The sequence below is a fragment of the Monodon monoceros genome, unplaced genomic scaffold (assembly GCF_005190385.1).
Source record: "Monodon monoceros isolate NGI ecotype Baffin Bay Population unplaced genomic scaffold, NGI_Narwhal_1 Super_Scaffold_22, whole genome shotgun sequence".
In the NCBI taxonomy this organism is placed as follows: Eukaryota; Metazoa; Chordata; class Mammalia; order Artiodactyla; family Monodontidae; genus Monodon; species Monodon monoceros.
In genome coordinates this window covers 118,720,431-118,738,174 of record NW_021703779.1, presented here as the reverse complement: position 1 = coordinate 118,738,174, position 17,744 = coordinate 118,720,431, and positions in this window count along the sequence as shown.

Genomic DNA, 17,744 nt, shown 5'->3' with positions numbered 1-17,744 from the left:
GTTATTTTGCAACAGACAGACAATTAATATGGGTGCTACTTCCCTCACCTCAATATTCTGTGAGCTCCTATATATATATATATATATATATATATATATAAAATGTCTTCATCCCTAGTCCTAGTAGATATTCAGTTGCATATTTAACTAATGACTCAATGAATGTAGTCAAACAGGTAACAGCTTTTGTGATTGTGAATGATCAATTCATTTGGAGCAGGACCCCTATAAAGCAACAATCAATATCAGAGATTAGGCCTGCTATCCAGGGAAAAGAGATTGATAAGAGCCATCATCTAGGGCTCCAGAAAAGCAGTCTGAGCTTCAGAATAGGATTCTAGGTAGGAGCCCAGCTTTTCAAACTATTCCAACATAATTAAGGTCACAGACAAAGCTCAGCTTGGTGGGAATATGAGTGACTATGACATTGGCCAGGTCAATAAAAACACAAGCAATTTCAGACACCCCTTGCTGTTGCAGTTCAGGCACCTGAAGACTCTGAGAAAGGGCCAGGAGTACATACGTTAACTGGTGGAGCTAAACTTGTAGGCCAGTCTTCATGACTACAAGCTTTGTGACTAAAGAGGACAAGCAGATAATGGAGGTGAATGCAGCACCAAGTATTGGGTTGGCCAAAAAGTTCGTTCAGATTTTCCATAAGATGTTACTTTTTGGCCAACCTAATACATCTCAGGCAGACTCCTGAAGAGAAGCTCAAACAGATCAAAAAATATTGTCAGTAATTTAAGCTTTGTTTTCCTCATCTAAAAAATGGAAATTAGACCTAGGAGGGACAAGACGGCATAATAGAATGACCTTGAGCTCACCCCCTCTCAGGAGCACACCAGAATCACAACTAACTGCTGAGAAAACATCGATTAAAAAAGAAAAAAACCCTGTAACCTACCAAAAAAGATATTCTACATCCAAAGACACAAAGAAGAAACCTCAAAAGACAGTAGAAGGGGGCATACTCACAATATAATCAAATCTCATACCACCAGGGTGGGTGGCCCACAGACTGGAGAACAATTACATCACAGAAGTTCTCCCACAGGAGTGATAATTCTGAGCCCCATATCAGGCTCCCGAGCCCATGGGTCTGGCATCAGGAGGAGGAGCCCCCAGAGTATTTGGCTTTGAAGGCCAGTGGGGCTTGAGTACAGGAACTCCACAGGACTGGGGTAAACAAAATCCACTCATGGAGGGTGCACACAAGGTCTCACACACACAAGGACCCCAGGCAAAAGCAGTGACTTCACAGGAGCCTGGGGCAGTCCTACTTGCTGGTCTTGGAGGGTCTCCTGGGGAGGTGGGGGGAGGCTGTAGGTCACCTTGGGGATACAGACACCAATGGCAGAAATATCAGAGTGTCATCTACATGAACTCTCACTGAAGCCAGACATTTTGCCTGGGTCATAAGCACCAAGACCTGGCCTACCCAACAGCCTGTAGGCTCCAGTGCCGGGATGCCTCAGGCCAGACAACGAACAGGGTGGGAACACAGCCCCACTCATCAGCAGACAGGCTGCCTAAAGACTTCCTGAGGTCACAGCCACTTCTAGACATGTCCCTTAACACGGCCCTAACCACCAGAGGGCCAAGGCCCAGCTCACCAGTGAGCAAGCACCAGCCCCTCCCACCAGGAAGCCAGCACAAGTCTCTAGACCAGCCTCACCCACCAGAGGACAGATACCAGAAGCAAAAAACTATGATCCTGCAGCCTATGGAACTGATTCCGTAGACTCAGGTCAGAATCTACCCTGGGAAAAGCTGGTCCCTGGCCCTTGAGTGATGAGAAGGGAGTGTACTGCTGGGACACATAGGACATCCCCTACAGACTGCCACTTCTCCAAGGTCCAGAAATGTAACTAACCTACCACAGACATAAAAATCAAATAGAAATTTAAACAAAGTAAGATGGCAAAGGAATATGCTCTGGACGAAGGAACAAGATAAAACCTCAGAACAACTAAGTGAAGTGGAGACAGGCAATCTACCTGAGAAAGAGTTCAGAGTAATGATCATAAAGATAATCCAAGAACTTAGGAAAAGAATGGATGCACAGAGGGAGAAGCTACAAGAGTTTTTAACAAAGAATTAGAAAATATAAAGAACAACCAAACAGAGTTGAAGAACACAACAACTGAAATGGAAATAAACTAGAAGGAATCAATAGCAAAGTAAATGAAGCAGGACGAATCAGTGAGCTGGAAGACAGAGTGGTGGAAGTCACTGCCATGGAACGGAATAAAGAAAAAAGAATGAAAATAAGTGAGGACACTTTAAGAGACCTCCAAGACAACATCAAATGCACTAACACTTGAATTATAAGGGTCCCAGAGGAGAAGAGAGAGAAAAAGGACCTGAGAAAACAGTTGAAAAGATAATAGCAGAAAACTTCCCTAACATGGGAAAGGAAACAGTCACCCAAGTCCAGGAAGCCCAGAGAGTCCTATACAGGATTAACCCAAGGAGGAACATGCTGAAACACATAGTAATCAAACTGACAAAAATTAAAGAGACAATATTAAAAGCAACAAGGGAAAAGCAACAAATAACATACAAGGGAACTCTCATAAGGCTATCTGAATTTTTGAGCAGAAGCTCTGCAGGTCAGAAGGTGGTGGCACGATGTATTTAAAGTGATGAAAGGGAGAAACCTACAACCAAGATTACTCTACCCTGCAAGGCTCTCATTCAGATTTGACAGAGAAATCAAAAGCTTTCCAGACAAGCAAAAGCTAAGAGAATTCAGCATCACCAAACGAGCTTTACAGCAAATGCTAAAGGAACTTCTCTAGGCGGGAAAGAAAAGGCCACAACTAGAAACAGGAAAATTATGAAATGGGAAAGCTCACTGGTAAAGACAAACATACAGTAAAGGTAGGAAATTATCCACACACAAGTATGATATCAAAACCAGTAACTGTGAGAGGAGGAGAGTACAAATTCAGGAGATATATATATATATATATATATATATACACACACACACAGAGAGAGAGAGAGAGAGAGAGAGAGAGAAAGAGAGAGAGAGAGAGACTGCTATACCAAAACCTCATGGTAACTACAAGGCAAATTTCTATAACAGATATACACACAAAAAAGAGAAAGGAATCCAAACACCACACTAAAGATGATAGTCATCAAATCACAAGAGAACAAAAGAGGAAAGGAAAAAAAAAGTCTTCCAATATACCTAGCTAAGCACTTGTGCTTTGAGCATGCATGTTTCCTTCTGCTTAGATCCTGAGCAAGTTACTACACTAGCTACCCAACCCTCCAACCAATTGGGTCAGAATTCAAAGAACCTGGAGCAGCCCTGAGGTCCATAGGCTCACATAAGAATGATTACCTCTATAATAAATATAATAAACTACCACTTAGTTAAGCACCTACTATTTGAGTCCTCTATTAGACCCTGGACCTGCATTTTCTTTTGCCTAGGAAGACCATCTGAGGAGGCCCGCCGTGCGTTCTCCCGGCGGAGTTGTCCCTGGATCCCGGGACCCTGGCAGTGGCGGGCTGCACAGGCTCCCTGGAAGGAGCGTGTGGATAGTGACCTGTGCTCGCACACAGGCTTCTTGGTGGCAGTAGCAACAGCCTTAGCGTCTTATGCCCGTCTCTGGGGTCCGCGCTTTTAGCCGCGGCTCGCGCCCGTCTCTGGAGCTCCTTCAAGCAGCGCTCTTAATCCCCTCTCCTCGCGCACCAGGAAACAAAGAGGGAAGAAAAAGTCTCTTGCCTCTTCGGCAGGTCCAGACTTTTCCCCGGACTCTCTCTTGGCTAGCCGTGGTGCACCAACCTGCTGCAGGCTGTGTTCACGCCGCCAACCCCAGTCCTCTCCCTGCGCTCCGACTGAAGCCCGAGCCTCAACTCCCTGCCCCGCCCGCCCCGGCGTGTGAGCAGACAAGCCTCTCGAGCTGAAATCCTCCTCCTTCCTTTAGAAGCTCTGATGCTGGGAAGACATGAGAGTTCTTCTCTGGAAATGTTTAAAGTCATCAGCCAAGGTTGGAGCATGCAGGTTTCATTTGTATGAGAAACAAAAAGAAGTTTGCACAGATTACATCCTTGCCATGTCTGATGATATTAAATTGACTGAGCAGAGGAAGCAGTAGTGACCAAAATGGAACAAGGATGGAAACAAGGAAAAGTTCTTCATTACTTTCTTCCTCTCTCTCAAATGATTGTTACTGACCAAATGAAGAGAAGCCTGAGTGAGATTTGGTGGCAGGAGAAAGAAAATGGAGGCTGTAGTCACTGCTGCTGTTTGGTGACATGTGACAGTGAGAAGGTAGAATATTAGCTGGCCATGGGGAATATCAGAAGGTGAAAAAAGAGAAAATGGAGCAGAAGAAATATTTGAGGTAATAATAGCCAAGGATTTTCCAAAATTAATAACACACCAAATATAAACCCGAGAAGTTAAAAGAACAGCAAGGAGGATATATATCAAATTCTACACTTAGTCATATCATATTCAAACAACAAAAAAGCAAAGATGAAGAGACATCTTGAAAGGAGCTAAAGTAAACAAGACACCTTACTTATAGAGAAATAAGGAAAAAAATTACAATGGACTTTTCATCAGAAATCATGCAAGCAAAAAGAGAGTGAGGTGAAATTTTTAAAGTACTTAAAATAAAGGAAAAAAATCAAAGTATAGATTTCTATATCCAGTGAAATTATCCTTCAATAGTGAGGGAGAAATAAAGACCTTCTCAGACAAAAACAAACTGAGAGCCTTCCTGGCCAGTAGACCTGCCTTGCAAGATACATTAAAAGAAGTTCTTCAGGGAGAAGAAAATTTATATGGGTCAGAAACTGGATCTGCATAAAAGAAAGGAAGAATATCATCAAAGGAATAAAAGAAGGTAAAATAAAATATTTTATTTTGGGTTGTATGGTAGTTCTATTTATTTATTTATTTATTTTTGTTAGCAATCCCACTACTGGGCATATACCCTGAGAAAACCATAATTCAAAAAGAGTCATGTACCACAATGTTCATTGCACCTCTATTTACAATAGCCAGGACATGGAAGCAGCCTAAGTGTCCATCGACAGACGAATGGATAAAGAAGATGTGACACATATATACAATGGAATATTACTCAGCCATAAAAAGAAACAGTTATTTGTAGTGAAGTAGATGGACCTAGAGTCTGTCATACAGAGTGAAGTAAATTAGAAAGAGAAAAACAAATACTGTATGCTAACACATATATATGGAATTTAAAAAATGGTTCTGATGGACCTAGGGGCAGGACAGGAATAAAGACACAGATATAGAGAATGGACTTGAGAACACGAGGAGGGGGAAGGGTAAGCTGGGAAAAAGTGAGAGAGTGGCATGGATATATATACACTACCAAATGTAAAATAGATAGCTGGGGGAAGCAGCTGCATAGCACAGGGAGATCATCTCAGTGCTTTGTGACCACCTAGGGGGGTGGGATAGGGAGGGTGGGAGGGAGACACGAGAGGGAGGGGATATATGGATATATGTATACGTATAGCTGATTCACTTTGTTATACAGCAGAAACTAACACAGCAACGTAAAGCAATTATACTCCAATAAAGATGTTAACAATTTTAAAAAAAGACCATCTGAGGATAAAGTTATTTAAGGTCACACAAACCCAGCTTGGATTCTAGAACCCATGTTCTTTCTATGGCACTGCTTATGAGTAAGGGTCTGTCCACCTGGGTCTCTAGATTAACACGGCAGTTTCCTCCTTTGGGGACTCTAGCCCTATCCTGAACGTAGGCAGCCTTGACTGAGGCTCTGACATTTCATATATGTCTTATTAGCTCCCTCCCTGCAATGGTTGGACCTGACTTGTGGACTCAGTCGCTGGCTGGAGCACTGTTCCTTCAGGAATGGGTTTCTGGCAACACTGGTCACTGTCCAGACCAGTACTGCTGGCCCCACCCACCTCAGAAGCTCTGGGGTGGAGTTCACCCAGGCTGATCTACTTTCCACACCTTCTCCATAGTAAATGCTGATGAGAGATGTTTGGATGGTCATCTACTGGGGGCCAGCATTACATAAAGCACCTAAAATTTATTGCTGAGTGGTACTCACCCACCCTGGACCCTCAAGCTGCCTGTCATCCAAGCCCAGATCAGATCATGGCCAAAAGCATGAAGAAGTATTCCTTTAGTATGCTGACAGAGTTGAAAAGGCCTTGTGCAAGATATCCCAGGAAACAACAAATGTGAGACGCACGTAGAGAGACTGGGTTCCTGCAGAATCATGGGTTGTTGGTCATAGTTCACATTATCAGTGGGAAACTCACCCAACACAGTTCTGTAAAATTACATCAGTGGTGCTAAGGAAATTGGAAAAAGTACTGATTAGTAAGGTTGAGAGTCACAATTAGTCTCAGGTGGGAGCAGTTCATCCTATAGGCGCTATACCATACATCAGTTCTTCACAATGTGCATGAAGATCACCTGGGGCCCTTGTTACAACGTGGATTCTAACTCAGTACATCTGAGGTGGGGTCTGAGGCTCTGCATTTCTAACAAGCGCCCCTGACATGCTGAAAGCCACTAATCCTCAGACGACACTTTGCATAGCCAGCCCATAGACCTCCTTGACACAGGTTTAAAAAGGAAAAACTATAGTTGACTTACTTGGATCTAAGTCATGCATGTAGGTGGCATTAGAACCTTCCAAACAAGGTGTATGATCTTATCAGAAAAGTAATCATTCACAGAGGAAAAAACAAGCCAGCACTGAGTCTCAGAGCATGAGGGAGATGGAGCCTGGAGTTGAGGGGTCTACAAACGCGTATAGAAATCAAGAGAGGGAAAGAATGGGCAACAGTCAGAGAAAAAGCAACAATGTTGTTCAACTGAATAAATAATCCATGTTTGCAGGTAGCTGGGGTATTTGAAGTCAGGCCTGGGAATGCCAGACCCAGAACACGAGACTCACTGGCACAGAAAAGGCAAACGGCAAAGTCTTAACAAGCAACAGAAAGAAATCAGCGCAGGCAAACCAAAAACGCCAGAGTGAGCATAGGGTCACACATGTCCAGAAGGCAACCAGGTGGATTTTCTGATGCAGGAAGTGAACTTACCTGCTCATCTTCAGCTTCCAGAAGGAACTGAGCAAGGGAAATCCAAGTGTCCTAGTCCCAGAGGAAACAGCGTGTCCAGCAAGGAATCCAGGAAGGGATGAGGTACGGGAGCCGGAAAACTCAGCAAAGGCTCACTCAGCTCTGCTACCCACGTCAAGTCTGCCGTAAAGTTACGTCGTACTGAGCCAATGAAAGGCCTGTATTCCTTCCTACCTGCGTGGGGCAGAACCAGAACGTATGAGTTAAGCGGCTCTAGCTGTGAAAATTGGCAAACAGTATGCGCACGAGGCACGCTGGTAGAGCCCGGAGTCTCAAAGTGAGGTCCCAGATCAGAAGTATCAGCATCACCTGGGAACCTGTTAGGATATGTAACTTCTCAGCCTCGCTCCAAACCTACCAATCAGAAACTGTGGGGGTGGGGCCTGCAGCCTGTGTTTCTGTAAGCCCTCCAGGTGATTGTGATGCAGGCTCACTGCAGTAGAGTCTATTGAAAGCATGGTGGAGAGACAAGGCCAGGTGTGGCAAAGGACGGTCATTATAAGTAGGCTTCATAATGGGCTTTTAAAGAGCTAGTGAAGACTAAAGCCTGTTTACAGGGAGAAGAAAACCCAGTAGAGGTAATGTAAAATAATAAAGAATAAAACATGCTCGGTGATCAACAAAGTTGGGCAGTGAAATTCCATGGTAGTTTCATCAGTGTTGAGGAATCATCTAGCCATGTGTAGGACAATGATGTTTTAATGCTGCTGATGAGAGACATCATGAGAGCCAAGAGGGGTCAACCCACAATATGTGTCTGAATATTCTCTCCTGACATATTTTTAAGAGACTCACCAAAAAGAAGTGCTATTTGATGCCCATGCTTGTGAAGAGATCTTCTCAGAGGGGGAAAACAAACTTGAGAAACACAAACATGGTGGTGTAATGGGCATTTAAAACAAAGAATTTTGTTTTAAATCTGAACCCAAATGTAAGACACAAAACCCCCAAAACACGTAGGGGCTTTAATTACAGGCACACCTCGTTTAATTGTGCTTGCTTTATGGTGCTTCACAGACACTGCTTTTTTTTTTTTTTTACAAATTGAACGTCTGTGGCAACTCTGCATCGAGCAAGTATATTGGCACCATTTTCCAACAGCATTTGCTAATTTCACGTCTCTGGGTCACATTTTGGTAATTCTCACAATATTTCAAGCTTTGTCATTATGATGATATTTGTTATGGTGATCAGTGGTCTTGATGTTACTGCTGCAAAGAGATTGTACCTCGCTGAAGCCTCAGATATTGGTGAGCATTTTTCAGCCATGAAGTAATTTTTAATTCAAAAAAAGAAAGAAGGAAGCAATCTCAAAAGGCTACATAGCACATGATGCCAACTATGACATTCCTGAAAAGGCAAAATTATGAAGATGGGAAAAGATCAGTGGTTGCCAAAGGTGATGGGGAGGGAAGGATAAGTAGGCAGAGGACATAGGATTTTGAAGGCAGTGAAAATACTCTGTATGATACTGTAATGAAGGCTATATGTCATTATACATTTGTCCAAACCCCCAGAATACACAAGAGTGAACCCTAATATAAACTGTGGACTCAATGATTGTGATGCCTGTGTAGGTTCATCAATTGTAGCAAATGTACCACTCCAGGGGGATGTTGATAATGAGAGAAGGTATGCATGTGTGGAGGCAGGGTGTATATGAAGAATCTTCATATCTTCCTCTCAATTTAATATAAAACTACTCTCAAAAATAGTCTTTACAAATATGAATGTGATGCCACCCCAGAGAAGGCTGTATTTCAGCCCATAGAAGCAATATATCCCTTGGTCTATATTAAATTTTCATCTTGTAAATTTACATAATACTCATAACACAAGTTTGTAAATCATCCTATAATTAATTTGGATTTAAAACTACCTGTTCCAAATTGTGGGATCCAGCAGACTGCTAAGAGGAAAAGATGTACATATTTGAACTGTGCTTTTACCTGACAAGGGACAGGAGAGTCTCTCAAAGAGACAAACAAACAATTACAACAAAAGTGCATATTGATGGTAGATGACATCCCAGGAAATACTGTGCTAACCAAAAGTTATAGCACTTTCAAATGCATTGCCCACCAGAGATCAATCCAGAGCATGTCAGGTTATATTTTCCTATCAATGATTGACAGTGCAAAGGTATTAAAATGACTATATATTTTTATTAGATGTATACATGTAATTTAAATATTATTCTGAGTGCATCTTTTAAGTGAGAAGAAAATGAGGTCTGGAGAGTCACCTGAAGCAATCTGTAATGCATGGAATTATGAGCCACATAAACTCAATATGATTATTTATTTTGTAAACATCTGCTTGAATACAAAGTATGTGGCTTAAGCAACTCAACATGAAAAATACTGCAATTAAGACTAAAAGCGTTTAAGAACATTGTCTTGAAAGCAATAGATTTTATTTGCAGATAGTTGATAAGGTTATAAAACAATATATGATAAGTGGCAAAGAAAACCAAAAGAAATCGTTTGCTGACATTAGAAAATACTGAGAACTTTATAAAGAATCATACATTCTTGTCCTCACAGTACTTCAACCAACACTTAGAACAAAAGATATTTAATTCAGTAAAACATTTAAAGAAACAGACTGTTGGGGAGCTAATTTAAAGAGAAAAATTTCAGGCCAATTTTGACTTTAACTCCATTCCAAAATTGTTTTTTAATTTATAAAACTTAAATTTTTCCATTCAGGAATTTCTATTTCTCCAGACCTTTATAAATCTAAAATTTTTAATCTTATGACTTATTTCTAAAATAATACATATTTTCTTAAGAAAATTTAAAAATAAAAAAGCATAAAAAAGAAAAGCAAAAAAAAATGAAGATAAAATATCCCCTCGCAACACTGTTTGTCAATACTAAACAAGATATGTGTAAGTAGTTAGCAAGTTCCAAGTGCCCAAGAGATAGTAAATAAATGCTATTTTCCTTGCTTTCTTTTTCTTCTGTTTATAAAAATCAAATCCATATACTTTAAGTATTAAGTTTGCTCAATATTTGACATTTTAAATGTTCAAAACATGGGCTCTTTCATACTATCTAGAAAGTATCAAAGTATACTTTTTTGAACATAAAAATTAAGATTTCTCTCCATGATAGTGACTATATGAATAAAGGTTGTTTTAGCCACTTATCATTTCATTAAGTGAAAGCTTAAAGTGAATAATATTTTCAAAGAAAAATTATACTTAGATTTATTTCCGAGGGCCCCTGTAGGAATAACTAGAGCCAGTGTGGAGAAGCCACAGAGCAATAGATTTTGATTTAATATAAGAAAAATCATTTCTAACAGTAGCCAATGATGGAATGAGCTACTTTAAGAGTTAGCAAGTTCTCGGTCACTACAGATATTCAAAAAGTGCCTGTGTGAACACTCCTTGGGGCCACTACGGAAGAGCACCCTGTAGACCCACACTTAATCTGACAAACTAAAAATTATTATTTTTACTAATATTTTTAGGAAACTCTGAGTTCTATATGTTCCCAAACAAATCTCTCATCAATTAGCCCTTTGAAAGCAAGTATCATGTCACATTTCTCTTTACTTGACAGTAACAGATGCCCAATAAATGGCTGCTAAATTTGTAGACCACCTACTCTATCATAGCATTATGTTTACTCTTTGAAGAGCATATTTACTATGTTTTGGGTAGTGTAAGCTGATCAAAGATGAGTTGGTGCCACCAAATTGCATTATTTCGACAAAAATTGATGAAAACTCCTATTTCCAGTAATCTCTAACTACAGAAACCCAAGGTGTACTAAGTAATAAGAATTCCAAAAGAACAAATAAACTCAGATTGAATATTATTTCTCTAGTACACATCTGTGACAGCACATGCATACACACGTCTGGGTGTACACACACACGTATGTATTTGTAGAAGGGCAGATTATGTAACAGATATGAAAAACCTTATAAGAAGTAGAAAGAGTACTAGAGCCTATTAAGTATGTCCTTGCTTTATGACAATAGATTTCTGGTAGTCTTAGAGGAAAATCTGAGGCTTCAAATGGAAAAGGTACCCAATACACAGCGTTATGTTGTGAAGGTATTCACAAGAGACATTCTCGTCATTTTTTTCTGGTATAGTTACTTACAATGCAACATCTATTTTATTTCCTTCAGTAAGATTTCTGAATATCTGAACCAGGAGGACACACGTAGAAAGCAATGAAGTTGATTGACATTCACTGTCATTCTTCCAGCATCAAGAGAAATAAACACTAGATAGAATGAAAATAATTTTACAGCTAGAATCCTGGTAACCAAAGTAAACATTCTTGCTGTAATTTTCTTGCTGGAATATTTACACCCAGTAAGAAAAAAAGGATTGTTAGTGAGTCTGAAGAGAGAAGTAGGATGCTCATATCCTCGGTGCCAGTGCCTATGCTTTATAAGTACTGTGCATCTCTTACTAAAGGATTTCTAGGAGTCTCTCCAAGCATATATTCTTTAAATAATCAAAAGAGTCTGCTGAGACAGTTTCAAATAAAAGTGGAGTGTTCTGGGCATGCCACTAAGCAAGAACTTGGAATATCTTTGCTTTTTAATTAATTTTTTAATTTAAAAATGGTGAAATAAGCTTTCCTCTATGAAGTCCAAATGAGAAACTAACCCCCAAAGCACAAGGCCTATTTTCAGCTTCATCAGCTATAGAACAGAAGTAAAACTTCTATTATGAATAGGGGCTATGGAACTAGTTCACCATGCAGACCACTGAAAACTGCCTCTGCTGTTAGGAAGTAGCCTCTGCTATTAGGAAATAGCCTTTGAGATACACATGACTACTGTGGTTTATTTTTCAATGCAATCTAATTTGATATTATAACAAAGTATCCGCACATTAAAAAAATTCTCTAAGGGCATAGCTGTTCCAGTATTTTTTTTGAAAAAGAACCAGCTGTTAGAAAAGATAGGTGAGGAGAGGATGAACAGCTTCCCTTCAGAAGCTGTAAATTTCTTTCAGGTAATATGAGATTGATTAAATGAAAAGACTGATTTTCATGTATCTTATGTGTCACTTTTTATAAAATCATTTACCTACAATAAAATAAGCCCACTTAAACTGTACATTCCAATCTTTTGTCAACTGTAGACACCTATAAAATCACACCATTACCAAAGTATAGAAAATTTCCTTCACCCCAGAGAGTTCCCTTATGCCCCATTGAATTTAATCTCCACCATCTCCAGCCCTAGGCAACCACGAATCTGCTTTATTGTACAATAGACTGGTTTTGTCTCTTCTAGAATGTCATACAAATGTGATCATAAAGTATGTACTCTTTTGTGTCTGGCTTCTTTCACACAGCATGTTTTTGAGACTCATCAATATAGTTGTGCATATCAGTATTTTGTTCCTTTTTCTTTGCCAGTAGTGCTCAACTGTATAGACATACCAAAACTTGTTTAGATATTGATCTGTTAGTAGACATTTGAATTTTTAGGTTTAGCTAATATGAATAAAGCTGCTATAAACAAATATTTACAAGCTTTTTTATGGATGTGTATTTCCTTTTTTCTTGAGTATACTCATAGTGGCAGAATAATGGATCATATGGTAGGCAAATTTTTCACCTTTTAAGAAAGTGCCAAACTGTTTTCAATGTGGTTGTACAATTTTACATCACCACCAGAAGTGTATGAGGGTCCCATCTGTTTGAGGGTTCCAGTTGCTTTTCACCAATATTTTCACTCTTTTTAATTTTAGTGATTCTAGTAGGTGTATAAGGGCAAACCATTGTGATTTTAATCTGCATTTCCCTGATTAGTAGCTATGGACATTTTGACACATTATGTATCTCTTTTTGTAAAGATTCTGTTCAAATCTTTGCCAATATTTTGGAGCTGTTTTTCTTATTATTGATATGTAAAAGTTATTTTATATTCTAGATATAAGTCCTTTGTCAGATATAAGTACTGCTAATATTTTTTCCTAGTCTATGGCTTGCCTCTTCATTTACCTAACTGTATATTTTCAAGAGAAGACATTCTAAATATTATGAATCCCAACCTACCTTTTTTTTTTTTTTTACAGTTAGTGTTTCTTGGTCTTGAGAAATTTTGGCCTGAACTATGTTCACAAGAATTTCCTTATGTTTTTCTCTACAAATCTTGGCTGTAGACCCAAAGCAGACGTGTGACTCAGTTCCAGCCCCTCTCAACCATGGACTGGGGCCAGTCCCACCTGCCCAGGAATACTCTCAGTGACCTGGTAGAAACCCTCTCAGACACCCAATGGGAGCCACACCTGTTCACAAACTTGGAAACAGGCCTGCTATATACAGACTTAACTGTATGGTCCCTCAATTTGACCTTTGTCTCAGATAGAGCCCCACTGACCAAGGTCCTAGAGCCAGTTCTGTCTCCCTAAGGACAAGGCAGGATACATGCACACGTGAGCCACTGGTAAAAAAACATGCCAAATACAGTTTCCACTGTGGACCTGGAAGCAAACATGTGACCTGGCTCCAACCCTACATGACTGAGACCAGAGGCAATGCCATCAACCTGGGGACCCAAAATAAGGACTTTACCTGCTGAAACCAGTCTGTAAGGATTGGGAGAGGTTTGCTCCTGAAAATGGACAGACACCAACTCAAGGCTACACGAATCAGGCAAATGTGACACCGTGAAAAGAAAGTAATATTGCTCCAGTAACCAACCCCAAAGAAATGTATATCTACATATTGCTTGGGAAATAATTTAAAATAACTATCTTAAAGAAGCTCAATGAGATACATGAGAACACATATAGATAACTGAAGAAAATCAGGAAAGCAATGCTTGAACAAAATGAGGAATTTAATAAATAAACAGAAATTTTATTTTATTTATTATTATTTTTTTTTGCGGTACGCGGGCCTCTCACTGTTGTGGCCTCTCCCGCTGCGGAGCACAGCCTCCGGACACAGGCTCAGCAGCCATGGCTCATGGGCCCAGCCTCTCCGTGGCACGTGGGATCCTCCCGGACCGGGGCACGAACCCGTGTCCCCTGTACCGGCAGGCGGACTCCCAACCACTGCACCACCAGGGAAGCCCCCAGAAACTTTATTTTAAAAAAAACAAACTGAAATCCTGGAACTAAAAATTTTTATCAAGGAGGTGAAAAATCTGTACATTAAAAACGATATGACATTTATGAAAGAATTTGAAGAAGACACCAATAAATAGAAAGATAGCCTGTGTTCATGGATTGGAAGAATTAATATTGTTAAAATGTCCATAGTACCCAAGGAGATCTACAGATTTAGTGCAATACCTATCAAAATTCCAATGGCATTTTTCACAGAAATAGAAAAAAAAATCCTAATATTCATAAGGAACCACGAAGACTCCTATAGTCAACGCAATCTTGAGAAAGAACAAAGCTGAAGGCATCACATTGCCTGATTTAAAACTATATTACAAAGTTATATTAATCAAAACAGTATGGTGCTGGAATAAAAACAGACACACAGACCAATGGTACAGAATTGACAGCCCCAAAATAAATCCAATCCAGAGTGAAAAATGAAGAAAGGCTAATCTCTTCAATAAATGATGTTGAGTAATCTGGATATCGACATGCAGAAAAATTAAATTGGACACTTATCATACAGCATACACAAAAGTTAACTCAAAATTGATTAAACACATAAACTTAAGACATGAAACCATGAAAATCCAAGAAGAAAACAAGGGGGAAATTTCCTTGACATTGTCTTGGCAATATTTTGGATACGACATCAAAACACAGGCAAGAAGAAGAAAAAATTAGTAAGTAGAACTACAATAAAGTAAAAAGTTTCTGCACGGCAAAGGAAACAGCAATATGAAAAGGCAACCTACAGAACTGGAGAAAACATTTGCAAACTATATATCTGAAAAGGGGTTAATATCCAAAATACATAAGGAACTCATACAACTCAATAGCAAAAAACAAAACAACCTAATTAACCTAATTAAAAATGCTATCTACATCTATAGTTTTAAGTATGGCCTACCTCATTGCATTGGAGGATAAATTGTGATTTTGTATGCAATGCTTAATATTGACAAAAATATGAGGAAACCATCAAATTATGGTAAATTTATACCAGTACTATATACTAATTCACACTGTTAGATATTTGAACTGCTTCCATTTTATCTTATTATGAATAAAGTTGCAGTGGACATTTTTCTGTAGAAAGCACTGTCCTCATTTGGGGCCATTATTTTAAGAAAAGTCCCAAAAAGCAGAATTGGAATGGTAAATACACACAAAAAAATTTAAGGTACTTGATATATACTGTCAAATTAATTCCTAGGAAAGTTGAAGCAATTTACATTTGCATTAACAAAAGTTTAATATCAGTATAGAATGAGAACAAGTTCCATAATATCCATACAAATGTTTGTTGTTCAATACCAAATCAATGAAAATCTTAATATACTTCCTAGAAGTAGTGAATTTATAAGCAGAGCATAGATTAGTGATTGTGTTTAGTGTTGCTGTAAATTCAGTGCTTAGGGTCTTTAAGTGTTAAATGGTTTCAAAGGGCACTGATATTGGACTTAACACTATTAATACATTACATATTGTTCATTACATACAAATATCTGAGGATAACAGCAATGGCTAAATAATAGAAAATAATGACACTTGGAAAGTGTATGCAACCTAAAACATAGTCTAGATGAATGGCTTTCAAATATGTCTGATTATAGACATCACCTGAATATATTGGTTCAAAAACCATATTCCCAAACAGCTTCTCTAGAAATTCTGATTCAGAGGTCTGAGGTGAGCTTTATATGATGATTGCTATAAAGAAATAAGTTTTAGAATCACTGTACTAAATGATAGTAATAATGATACTTCTTTGCCTCTTTAACATTTCCCGTACTTTGTTTTACTTAATCCACAGAGCAATCTGATAAGATAGGCAAACTGGTAATATTTTGTTTCACAAAGAAGGTGAGGTTCAGTTGGTCTAAGTTAATTACCCAAGATCAAAAAGTTTATCTAGATTTAATCAGCTCATTTTTCTGTAAGCCACAGGAGCATAAAATAATATACAGACTCAGTAGATATAACAACATGCACTGCAGTGATGAGGAAGGAAGGACTATACCCACCAGAATGTCTGAAAGAAGAGGACAGACAGTACTAAGTGGCAGTAAGAATGTGGAGCAACAGAATTCTTACATACAGTTGATGGGGATGTAAATTAGTACAAATAATTTGGAAAATACTGTTTGGCAGTATCTAACAAAGCTGAACACTTGTATACTCTATAATTAAAAAATTCCAGTTCTAGGTATATGTCCAAAAAGAAAGTGCTGATCATCACAAAAAAATCATGTAAAAGAATGTCCATAGCGTCACCATTTGTAATACTTCCCAAACTTGAAATCAAGAGTAGAAAGGATAAATACATTTTGATGTGATCACATGAATGTTGCACAGCAGTGAGGATACGACTTGTAATTATGTACAACAGTGTGGACAGATATCACAAACATGAGTAAGAGAAACCTGACATAATAGTACATATTCTTTTATTCCATTTATCAAAGACATACAAAGCAAACTTATTCTGTTAGGAATCAGGATTTTATTTATCTTTGAGGAGGGATGGGAGTGGGTGGTGACTGGAAGAGGGCACACAGGAGACCTCTGGGATGCTGGTAATGTTATGTTTCTAAATGTCGGTGCTGGCTATGTAGGTATGGTCATTTTGTAAAATTTTATCAATCTGTACAATTGTGATTGTGTACATTTTGTTATGTATGCTATAGCTTACCAAAAGTGCTTTTTTTAAAAAAAGAATATAGCCCATTTGTCATCACTTTGTTGTGGGAAGAGGGCAGAAGATGGACATGGAATGAATGGGGAGAAAAAAAAATCTACCATATATAAACTTCACATTTTCCCCTGTATTTTCACAACGTATCGATAGCAGGGTGTACAGAAAGTTTGTTGAAATCCCACATACTTGCAGTACAATTCCTCACTTAAAGCCAATATTTTTATTTTACTCCCATATAGTATTAAATGCGTACCTATGTATAGAGCAGCTCTATTGATTTCCAGACAAATATTTTAAACCTTATTTGCTACTATGTTGACCTTAATTTCTCATTTCAAATAGATATTGGAACTTCATTCATGTTCCAATTTAAGTTGAAATATTTGTTTGATTTTATAGTGTGAATTGTTCCCATAGTGGGGTACATATTGGTGTTTCATAGAGTGGGAACTTGATCCATTTCTCCAAAGAAAAACTGAGATTGATAAATTGTATGGAATAGTCTTTTCATAGAGAAACATTTCGACTTTCATTTTGTCCAAGTGAGAGAAAAATCGAATACAATTGTTGGTCAATTATAGATTTTGTTAAATTTCATGTAATAAGAGCAAATATTTATAGAACAAAATTTAGGAAAAAGAAACACACTTTTCTACTAAAACGTACTTATTTACCATATCCACTTAGAGCAAGGGAAGATATAAGGCAGGAGATTGATCACTAACATTCTGGATGTATTTAATATTCACATTAAATCATTGCATTATCATTTCATAATCTATACAGTACTGCTCTACGCTAAATCATTGTTTT